Consider the following 12,227-nt stretch of genomic DNA (forward strand, 5'->3'; position numbering starts at 1 on the left):
CCTTAGAGACTCTGAAGTGAGTTACCTGCAGGAGGAGGTGAATCCCGTCTGGCGCTGTATCTAGACCTACTATGAGAACTATGATTCTCAGTCTTGGCTACACATTGGAATCACCTGCGCTGTGCTTAGTCGCTATCTTGTCCGACTCTTTGTGACCCCATGGACTGTAGCCTGCCAGGCTCCTCTGTTTGTGGGATTCTCCAGGCACAAATCCCAGAGTGGGTTGCCATGCTCTCCTTCAGGAGGGCAACCTGGAGGTTGCCTGGCAATCTTCACAACCCAAGGATTGAACCCAGGTCTCCTGCATTGAAGGTGGATTCTTTACTGTCTGAGTCACCAAGGAAGGCTGTAATCACCTGGAGAGTCTTAGAAAACACTGTCTCTGGCTTTCATGTCCAGAAATTTTGATTTAATTTTCTGGGGTTCAATTTACTTCAGGTTTTAACAACTCCCAGAGCATCTAACTTGCAGTCAAAACTGAGAACTACTGAACTATAGCGATCAGACCCAGTATGTCCCCAGGTCAGATTACAACATAAAATCCAGGAACAGCCTTTTATGCAAAAAAAAATTTTCAAGATTTAGCTAATTCACATCAGCACCATGTGTTATTTGGAGTTCTGCATAGGAGATTTTTCTTTCCCACTTATTTAGTCAATCACATATATCAGCATGGAGTCATGGATAATTATTTTATATTTAATAAAATATATAAATAAATTATATGGATTATCATTCAGTACTACTTTTACGGTTCAAATTGCTCCAGCTTTAGTCAATGGGAGCTCTATCAATTGGCTTCTATGTCCCCTTGACACTCCAGAATTGTGGGGCTTTGTTTTTCAGCACTTTCTTACTTTCTCGTGCTACAAGATGCTCCAGACTTTTCTTGTATTAATACATTTGTTGCCACAGTCCTAGAATTAGTTGTTTCTCCAAGGGACCCTGGTTCCTTTTATTGGAGAATAGTATTTGAAACCAAGAGCTGAGAACCAGGTGTGATTTTTATATCCTGCTACAATAAAACAAGGAGAAAGCAATGGCACCCCACTCCAGCACTCTTGCCTGGAAAATCCCATGGACAGAGGAGCCTGGTAGGCTGCAGTCCATGGGGTCGCAAAGAGTTGGACACGACTGAGCGATTTCACTTTCACGTTTCACTTTCATGCATTGGAGAAGGAAATGGCAACCCACTCCAGTGTTCTTGCCTGGAGAATCCCAGAGATGGGGGAGCCTGATGGGCTGCCATCTATGGGGTCACACAGAGTTGGACATGACTGAAGTGACTTAGCAGCAGCAGCACAATAAAACAAAACCCCACATTAAATTTTTTAAAAACTCTGAGTTCCTAGGGTCAACCTTGGAATCCCTTTCCAGGCATCCTTTGAGAGCTGGGTTGGATGTCATCCTGATCATCATCTGTTTGGTGACCTCCTTTCAGGTGGGCACCAGCCTGGCTCAGGTGGGCACTGATAAAACTAACACTTGACAGTAGGAAGTACCCAAAGAGAGGAAAGTAAAGGCGCACAGAAGGAGGAGAAATTAATAGAGTGGGGAGAAGCTGGAAAAATTTCAAGCCTTGAGAGCCGCTCATGGTGTGTTGCTTGAGTGCAGACTCGATGGCTGTCATCGTTTAGACCCCATGCTTTTGGGCTTCCCTGGTAGCACAGCTAGTAAAGAATCTGCCCACAATGCAAGAGCCTGGGTTCGATCCCTGGGTTGGGAAGATCCCCTGGAGAAGGGAATGGCTTCCCACTCCAGTATTCTGGCCTGGAGAACTCCATGGACTGTATAGTCCATGGGGTCACAAAGAGTTGGGCACGACTGAGTGACTTTCACTTTCAACCTGAACTGTCTTGCTGCCTGACACACACCAGTCCTCCATCAGCATCCTGTAGATGGTCCCACTCCACTGAGCCTGAGAAGCCCACAGAATATTAGCAGAGCCCTCAGTTTGGGAAGTCCCAAAGTAGATCTCCAACCCTCTGCTTGTCCTAGGCAGAAGAGTCCTGCCAAGTGTCTGACATTATTTTCTGTGTTTTTTGGAGACTTCTGAACCATCCTTGGTGACATCTCCACCAAAAGCAGCATTTGGGAGATTACCTCTAAAGGCGAAGCTATCAGAGGGGTCCTCCATTCAGCTCTGGTCTAAGGTGAGAGGAGAGGGGACAGAAAAGAGCAAAGTAAAGGCCCGGTTCCAGGTGTGCACTGGTCATAGGGAGACAAACCCACTGAAGAGAAGGGCTAGGAGGCAGCTGGCTCTAGGTCAGAAGGTTCAGGCAGTTGTGTAGCAGTCATGAGGTGATGACCCCTGGCTGTGATGGAGGGTGGGAGGGGTGGGAAAGTTGCAAGGGGTGGCTTTCCTGTGGGCAGCTCACTGCTAACAAAGATGCTGAAGCTAGACAGCCCAGGTACATGCTAGGGAATAACAAGTGTGCCCTCTTGACAGGAGAAAGGGAATAAATAAGGAAGTGGTGTCTGGGAAGGTTTTGGAATGAGATTCTTACACGTGGGCCCCAACACATTCCGTGGTCTGGACCCTGAAACTGGGTGCAAAGCTGAGAGATCATGTGCATTTTCCAGAACACAGTTAACAGAGCATATATCCTTTTCTCAAACATTGAGGCCCACTGCTGTTTCTGGGCAGAGTGAGTTAAAACTCAAGCTGCCTCGCATGGGAACTTACAGTTTATCAACCTGGCCTCAAGTCGAGTGGCCCCTAACTCACTGGGGCCTCCTAAAACCCTTCCTGGAGGGGGAAAGGGGGCTGGTATTATCCTTTTCATTTGACTGACACTGACCATTCCTTACTTTTCTACAACCCCGGGGGTCCTCTTGGAGGTATCTCCCTGATTCCAGAGAATGAGGTGCCCAGTTTAAGGTGAGTGCAGTAGACCCGGATTCATTAATCCAAGGCAGACCTGGTCCCAAGGGAAGTCAAGGCCTGAAGCCCAAAGGGCACACAGCTAATTATAATTGCCAATGCAAGTTTGTGAAATGCAGTCGGGGTCACCGAAGGGTTTGGGGGCAGAGAAGAGACCACGGGCCAAGGCCTCAGATTTTTTGGGTCAGTCTCGGGAGGACTGAGAAAGCAATGCAGCTGTGAGTCTGGGAGGAAGGTGACAGCAGCCAAGCGTGTGGAGACAGCAGCCGGCAGAGTGGCGCATTCCTAGATGGGCATAGCGCGTTGCCTTTTGACTCCTAGGACCTGCTGCAGACCGCGAGTTCGCTCCCACACTTCCATCTTGAGCCTCACAGGCCGCACCTCGATAGGACGCTGCGGGCGGTAGGCACGGAGGCGCGGGTGTCCACTTCATCCGAGCTGGCACGATGCCCGTCGTTGCTAAGCCCTTTTGGACTCAAAATCCTCAGATAAGGAGATCAAAGCCCAAGTGGGGGTGGAGGGGCCAATCCTGCCGCTGCTAGCCGGTCCCCAGCGGCTCCCGAGCAGCGCGTGGGTCAGCAGAGCCGGTGTGCTAGAGCGAAGGCCCACCGGAGCCCAAGGACCCTCCTTGGTTCATCACCCCCCTTTGGTCCCCGGGCCACTGCCGAGTAGCCTCGCGTACTCACTGGGCCATCGATCAGTCCAGGAAGTGCCCGCAAGGTCATCTGCACAACAAAGGCGGCCCCAAGCGGTGCCTTCTGTATTGTAAATACCAGGCCTTGTCCCCGGCGAAGCGGAGCCCCGGGAGAGAAGCTGCCCGAGGAATCCTGCCCCCACTCCGCATCCCTTCCCCACAACTCCGGAGCGCATTCATTTGAAATGTTAATGTTTTGAAGCTTCCCTCTAGGACTGGATCAGTTTCCTTAAAAGAAGGCTGAAGCCTCTGGGCTTAATAAACAAGCCGGCATTTGACTTGGGTGGGAACCGGGTAAACATTTGTTGGTTTCAGAGAGGCAGGTGTACGAGGACAAACGCCGGTAGATTATTACACAGCCTCGCCAGTCGCTTTAGAAAGACTCCTTTGTGCACCGATTCCAGGAGAGAGACGTTTTCCTAATCTACAGACCCTTATTTGCACCCTTCAGGCTGAGGGCCCCAGCGGCACTGGGAGGAATCCAGGCCACAGGTAGAGGGCGGGGCGGGGCCGTGCTAGGGCGGAGCCAAGCCTCGGCCCCGCCCACGCGTTGCCAGGCAGGATCCGCTCCCGAGGCTCAGCCGCCGAGCCGCCGCTGGAATTCCCGCTGTTGTCGGGTAACAGCCGATCACCGCGAGGGTGTGTGTCTTTGGCCCGTAGGCCTGAGCCTAACAAGTCTGGCCTCCGTACCAGGAGGACACAGAGGGTTGTCACAACCGGTGCTTTTTAAAAGTCTTGGCCTATGTCTCCCTCCTCACATTCGATAGTTATCGGGTTATTGCCAAAGTAACATCAAATTGAATTCTTTGCTTAGCCCAGCTGCTAGCGATGATAATGGTACCGGCGAACACTCGGGCAGCACCGACACTCTGCCAGTCACTGTTCGTACCCTTCTCATGGATTACTTTGTGATGAGGTGACTCAAGTCATCGACGCACTTCTTTCTAGAACGGGTACATCACTTACTCCCACTCGTCCTCTCCAGTGAGAGCAAACTGGGGCAGGTGCATAGGAAATGGGGGCTCCAATTGTACAGGTATGACTCCAAGGGCTGGGGGCTCGTGTGTGCTGGAGAGGGGCTGTAGAAGTCACCGGGGTGCTACTGTGGGCCTAGAACGCTGCCAGGCCCCCCGCAGTTCCCTAACTCCAACATTCTTTAATTGATGAAGCAAGCGCTACCTGGTCTTTCAAAAGTTTTGCTTTTCCCTCAAGCTGGGAAAACCCACAGAGGAATGATCCGTGTTTCAACTCTGGGAGCCAACAACACTCATACATAATGAAGCAAGTCACACAAAAGAAAGAATTAGCTCCCACACTCCTGGGAGAGGCCGCTCAGCCCAGAGACTCTCAGAGCTGCCCAAACTATGGGCCGGCCAGGTTAGGGTAGATAGGGAGTAGGAGGCCTCCCACCCAAGAGCTGGAGTTTGTCCCCAGAAGAAATCCCGGTCCTGGTTATTCATAAGCATTGCTTACGCATTAGAAACCCCAATTCCTGCATTTCTTCTGCCTCAAGCTGTGGATTCCCTGGCCAGCTGAGGGACACAGGGAAGGGAAAAGGAACAATGTAGAACAGAGGAGCCCACTCTCTGTCCCAGCAATAGCATTTGGACGGTGTCAGAGGACCCAGTGGACAAGGTGGGAAGAGACTGTATATCACCTGGTTAACATTAGGCATTGTGGCCCCAAACTAGTGAATAAGCCTGGTCTTATAGACACCTGTCTGCCCCTTGACCCTCAGGGTTCACAGATACATATCTCCTAGGGTCTCCTAGATTTGTTGTATCTTCCTTCAAGGACTAGTCCTTTCCTGACTTCAACCTGGCCTCTTCCTCTAAACACCTCCAAAATCTCAACCAGATTCTTTCTTCTCCAGGTAGGCCTGGACCTTTGGCTTAAAATGACAGCAAAGGAATGGCATTCCTCTTCGTGGCCTGATATTAAGGGCCCCGGATAGTACATGCTTCATGCCTGTGACCTTTGGAGAAAGACACCTAAGTAGCTGGGTGACCTTGGGCAAATCATTAAGTTTCCCATCAGCATAGTGGTTGGATAATAGAATCAAAATCCCCGAAAAGGAGAGATAGGGAAATCTGCATTGTAAACTCTGCACCTGGAAGCCCCGCTCACTTGTTTTCTCACACACTCTACTAAGCTGCTGCTAAGTCGCTTCAGTCATGTCCAACTCTGTGCAACCCCATGGACGGCAGCCCACCAGGCTCCCCCGTCCCTGGGATTCTCCAGGCAAGAACACTGGAGTGGGTTGCCATCTCCTCCAATGCGTAAAAATGAAAAGTGAAAGTGAAGTCGCTTAGTCATGTCTGACTCTTCGAGACCCCATGGACTGTAGCCTACCAGGCTCCTCCACCCATGGGGTTTTCCAGGCAAGAGTATTGGAGTGGGTCGCCATTTCCTTCTCCAACACACTCTACTGAGGTTCTACTGTGTGATAGTAGAGATGGTAATGTCACTACTATGCTATCATCTGCCCTGCAAGTGAAATACATGAAACCCAGTCACCCTGGCATCCTAGCTTGGGTGAGCAGCAGTCAGAGACAGATTGACTTTCAGAGCAGGTGACAACCCAAAGGCCTGTCTCCTGTCACTGTAGCCAGACAGTCAGCTAACACCACCTCACAGTTTGGGATGGATCCTGCTCCCAACAGGGTATCCCACTGCCTCCTACCTAGGAGGTGAGCCCAAGCAGATCTTCACTGACATTCAATAGCCTTGTTTTGCTTCCACTGTTTCCATCTCAAGGATATTAATCTCTAGTCCACCTGTGGCTGTCAGAATTCTTTTTCAACACTTCCAAGATTAATACATATATCCATTATGTCCATTTTCTAAACTTACTAGAAAGAGGCACAAAACTTTGAAACTGCCCAAACTCCACATACCTAGTTTTCTGTATCTACTTTTAATTTAGAACTAGGGAAACATGAGATAGAGAATGATTGACTTATATGAGACAGTATGTGATTCATGATAGGGTTTCACAAATGGAGAGGAAGAAAGACTTTTCAGGCAGAGGGGACTGAGTGAGTTTTGCAGTGAAGGCTTGCGATCCTTGAGTAGTGATACAGGTAGAGAGAAGAGGAAGCAGAATGGGAGGTGCAGTCAATGTCACTGCAAATACCAATGGATGTGAACTCACTTCTGGTAGACAGTGGGGAGCCACCAAAAGTTTGTAAAAAGAGGTAAGTGGTTTATTCCATTTATGTTTTACAAATTATCACTCTGGTGGCTGTGTGTGAATTCATTTTTTTAATTTTTTTTTTTAGAACAGTTTTAGGTTCACAGAAAAATTGAGCATATAATACAGAGAATTCCCACATACCTCTCTTCCCACCCCCAGTTTTTTATTGTCTTGCATTAGCATGGTGTGTTTGTTACAATTAATGAACCAATATCGATACATTGTTTTTTTTTCTCTATACATTGTTAACTAAAGTCTCAAGTGTACATTAGTGTTCGTGTGTTTTATGGTTCTATGGGTTTTGACACATGCATAATATCATGTACACACCATTACGGTATCATATAGAATCATTTTCGCTAACCTGAAAAAATCTCCTGCTTCACTCATTCATTACTCCTCCTCCCTCCCTGTAAATCTCTTGGCAATCACTCTATCTCAACTCATCTTGCTTTTCCAGAATGTCATATAGTTGGAGTTAAGTGGTATATGGACTTTTCAAACTGGCTTCTTTCTCTTTGTAATATGTATTTAAGGTTCTTCCATGTCTTTTTGTTGCTTGATAGCTCATTTCTTTTCATAAATATATTTTTTTACATTTTTCTTCAATAAATATTTACTGAACTTTTATAGCAACTTCTATAGATTCTGTCTGTCCAAAAGAAATACAGTGCAAGGCACAAATTTACTTTTTCTAATAGCTATATTTAAAAAGGTAAAAAGGAAATTAATTAACTTTAACAACAAATTCTACCTAACACAGCATATTTAAAATATTTTCATTTCAACATTTTATCGATATAAAAATTGAGATACTTTATATACTTTTTTGTACTATGCCTCCAAAACCCAGTGTTTTATATTTCCAGCACATCTCAGGTTGGACTGAACATGTTTCCAGTGTTCAGTGGCCACACACAGCTGGACAGTGAAGAACTGTGCTAGGGTGCTGAGGACGGAGCAGAGAAATAGAGTGGACAAGGTCTCTGACATCACACCATTGACAGTCTAGTGTGGGAAACAGACAGTAAAGAAGTCAACAAATCATTCTGGAAGGCAGCAAGTGTTATTGAGAAAATAACACACCTCTATTATACTGGGGCTTCCCAGGAGGCACTAGTAGTAAAGAATCTGCCCACCAATGCAGGAGCATTAACAGACTGGTTCCATCCCTGGGTTGGGAAGACCCTGGAGGAGGAAATGGCACCCGACTCCTGTATTCTTGCCTGGAAATCTAATGGACAGAGGAGCCTTGCAAGCTACAGTCCATAGGGCCGCAAAGAGTTGAACACGACTGAGAGACTGAGCACATATCATACAGAGACTGGGAAGCAGACTTAGATTGCCAGGGTAGTCGAGAAAGCTGTTCTGGGGCTGAGACCCAAATGAGGAGGCATTAACCATCAATTATCTATTGACACAATAATACTGTATAACAAACCACTTCAAAATTCACAGGCTTAATAACTAGTTATTATTGCTCATGAGTCTGTAAGTCAGCTGGGCAGTTTGTCTGGTCCTAGGTGGGCTCATGTATGCAACTCTGAGTAGCTGCAGGTCAGGTGGGTGGCTATGCTGATTCTGATTGGGCTTGCCTGTTTGGGATCTGCTAGCTGTTGACTGGTGTAGGATGACCTCAGCTCTTTTCCATATGTCTTCTCATCCTCTAGCAGGCTAGCCCAGGCCTGTTCTTATGGTGGAGGCAGGGATCCAAGAGAAAATGTGGAAGCATTCAAGGTTTCTGAAGGCTCAGGCTCAGAACTATTTATCACTTCTGCCACATTCTTTTGGCAGAGGCAAGTTACAAGGCCAGCCCAGATTCTGGGAGGAGCTGCAAAGTCACATCGTGAGAGGTATGTGTATAGGGAGGGATGGAAAATTCAGGCAATTTTGGCAATTCATCTCCCATATTACTTAAAGCTTTCAACACCACCAGGAAGTTATAACAATGCTGAACTTGTCTGTGCCCAATAAAATATCCTCAAAATATATATATAAAAAAGTAGAATTGTAGAAAAACCTTGACAAAATTCCTCTTACCATGAGAGGTTTCAAAGTAACTTTTGCAATTATTGATAGGTCAAGTACATAAAAAATAAGTAAAGATATAGAAGACTTCAACATAATTTATGAGGTATTTAGTCCATCAACTACAATAATTGTTGAACAAAAGTCAACAATCCCTATCCTCATAGAGTTTATATTCTAGTGGAAGGAAATGAATAAACAAGTTAATATGTAAAACAAACATGACCTTTACGGAGAAAGACAAGAGGGAAAGGATATGGAGTGGGGGATGGCAGGGTGAGGGGTTTAAACCAAGCAGCACAGGGTAGGACAGTAGGGCAGGGTAGGTCCTACAGAGGAGACACGGGAGCCAAGCCCTGAGAGAGGCAGAGGCCAGGGAGGGAGCCCTGTGCTTATCTCCAGGACCAGTGGAGGGAAGAGCTGCACGGAGACCCTGGGGCAGGAGCTGGTTTGGCAGGTTCTAGTTGTAGACAGAGGCAGGCTTGGCAAAGTGGGAAGGGAGAGGGGTACTCAGGGGCCAGATCATGCAGGGCCTTACAGGCCATGGTAAGGATTTGGGATTTTAGTTTTGATGATGGAAAGCACCAGGAGGCTTTTTTTTTTTTTTTTTTTTGAGGGGAGGGGTATCATAGAGCATTTGGGGAGAGGATCCTGGGGAGAAGAGGGCTGTTTCTAGACAAGGGTCAAATAGCCAGTCCTTGAGGGATGGCTGGATACCAATCCTCATCAGGCAGCCTGTCCCCAAAGAATTTCCCTTGCTTTGTCTTTCAATTACCTAGACAGCAGTTTATTCCCCAAAGGATGTCACCACCTCCCGAGAACATATTCCAATTATCCCAGAAAACAAGGTAATTGGGATTATAGTAGTATTCATCATCTCAATTCTCAAAATGAAAACCTATCCAAAGCAAGAACAAAAGGTAGCTCCAGAAAGCAGCCCCCTTCCCCTTGGGAAAACTCAGTGAACAACTTACAGAGTCACAGTTTATATGAAACTGTTGTTAGTTTCAAGTCACTTTCCTTTCAGGATATAATCTTACACAAAAGAAAGAAAGAAATGGGGCTATTTACTCAGCAAAGATCCATGCCCTCATAGAGAAAATATACAAAATATGTGATACGTTGGATGAGGAGATAAATGCCCTAAAGAAAAATAAGGGGGAAATAGGGAACATTTGAGAACAGGTGTGTCACAATTTAAAATAGGCTGGTCAGGGGGAGATTAGTTGAAAAGGCCTATCAGCCCAGTATTCACAGAACAGAGAGAAGTGTTGGGGAGGATCAGTGATAAAGGCAGGGTTGGCCCCACAGCTTGTGACACAGTTGTGTCACACACTGATATGTTAAGTGTACGATTTATTAAGATAATTTTATTCCACGTTCTGTGAAAAGGAAAAATTTCCTCCAGCCAATGTGTGTAGTTCTCTGAATTGTATAAATTGTAATACATTTTACTACACATTATCAGAAAAAGACTGCACAGCTCTATTTGGCAACTCCAGTTTGGACAGTTCCTATGCCAGGGCTGAAACAAAGGCAGGACAACAGTGGCAGAACGGATTCTTCTGTTAGTTTTCTTTGTGGGATTTTCTCTTTTCAGCTAGAGTCCATCTGAGTGCAACTCAAGGTAGCAGGGATGCTGTCCTCCGCTGGAGGCGGCACAAAGGACAGCCCGCAGCATCAAAGGGTACACGCTTAGCTCAGGTCCATTTCAGTTTCTGGAATACGTATGAGAGTTAATGGAAAACAAAAAGCAGACATCTAAGAGCTTTGCATAGAAGCATAACAGCAAAGAGAAAAACACCTACTGGGTGTGTATGTGAGCAGATTCAAATGAAGTGAAGAGAACCGACCCAGGGGATGGGGATGGGCAGGAGGCCAAGCTGAGGGAACTAAGAAACCAAACGCAGTAAAATTAAAAAATAAAACAAAACGGCTTGTCCTTGCGTTATCCACACCACAGTCCAGTTCACTCTCTTTGGTGTGGAACTTCAGGCCATGGCCAAGTTTTTTTGCCTCAGTGGAACCAGGGAGGGAAAGGGTAAAGTGGTGGTCCAGCCTGCACATCCAGAGTCTGACCTGCCCCCAGGAGGGGCCCGGGAGTGAGCAAGCTCTCCACCTGTCTTTAGTGTGGGTCATATGAGGGTGGAGAGCCCTAGCACAGCTCTTTTCAGTATTCATATAGCAAACTTCTACAGACTCAATGCACACACGTACAATTTTTTCAAATCACGTACCAGATTTGTTATTCATTCACTAAGTCTTGTCCAGAAGAGCTTCTCTGGTGGCTCATATGGTAAAGAATCTGCCTGCAATGCAGGAGACCTGGGTTTGATCCCTGGGTTGGAAAGATCCCCCAGAGAAGGGCATGGCAACACACTCCAGTATTGTTGCCAGGAGAATCCCATGGATAGAGGAGCTTGGTGGTCTACAGTTCATGGGGCGAAGGCGGGAGGAGAAGGGGATGACAGAGGATGAGATGGTTGGATGGCATCTCTGACGCAATGGACACAAGTTTGAGTAGGCTCTGGGAGTTGGTGATGGACAGGGAAGCCTGGTGTGCTGCAGTCCATGGGGGCACGACTGAGCAACTGAACTGAACTGAAGTCATGCCCAACTCTTTGCGACCCCATGAACTGCAGCATGCCAGGCTTTTCTGTCCTTCACTATCTCCCAGAGTTTGCTCAAACTCAAGGTCCATTGAGTCAGCGATGTCATCCTACCATCTCATCCTCTGTCGCCCCCTTCTCCTCCTGCCCTCAATCTTTCCCAGAATCAGAGTCTTTTCCAATGAGTTGGCTCTTCACATCAGGTGGCCCAAGTATTGAAGTTTTAGCATCAGTCCTTCCAACAAATATTCAGGGTTGATTTTTTTTTAGGATTGACTGGTTTGATCTCTTTGCTGTCCAAGGGACTCTCAAGTCTTCTCCAGCACAACAGTTCAAAAGCATCAATTCTTCAGCTGGGCTTTAGCAGTATCAGATTTAAGAAGGTCTGTAAATAATAATGTGAATCGAATGCCTAAGAAAAAGTTTGATTCCCTCATTAGTTACAATACCTCGAGCAAATGCCAACATCTCCATTACCTCACTTGTAGAATAGGGATGACTTCCCTCAGGAGATTGGTATTGTATCTAATGCATAGTATGTTCTTAATGTTCTCCCCCATCCTAAGAAAAAGAAATTAGATTGCCATCAAATGCTATGGATATACTTTAAAACAATACTTATTAACCTTTGGGGCTTCCCTGGTGGTTCAGATGGTAAAGAATCTGCTGCAATGCAGGAGAGCCAGGTTGGATCCCTGGGTCGGGAAGACCTCCTGGAGAAGGGAATGGATATCCACTCCAGTATTCTTGGCTGGAAAATCCCATGGACAGAGGAGCCTGGAGGGCTACAGCCCATGGGGTAGCAGAGTCAGACAT

Source organism: Bos grunniens, chromosome 28, assembly GCF_055505025.1.
Source record: "Bos grunniens cultivar Pamir isolate PY7600 chromosome 28, Bosgru_T2T1.0, whole genome shotgun sequence".
In the NCBI taxonomy this organism is placed as follows: domain Eukaryota; kingdom Metazoa; phylum Chordata; class Mammalia; order Artiodactyla; family Bovidae; genus Bos; species Bos grunniens.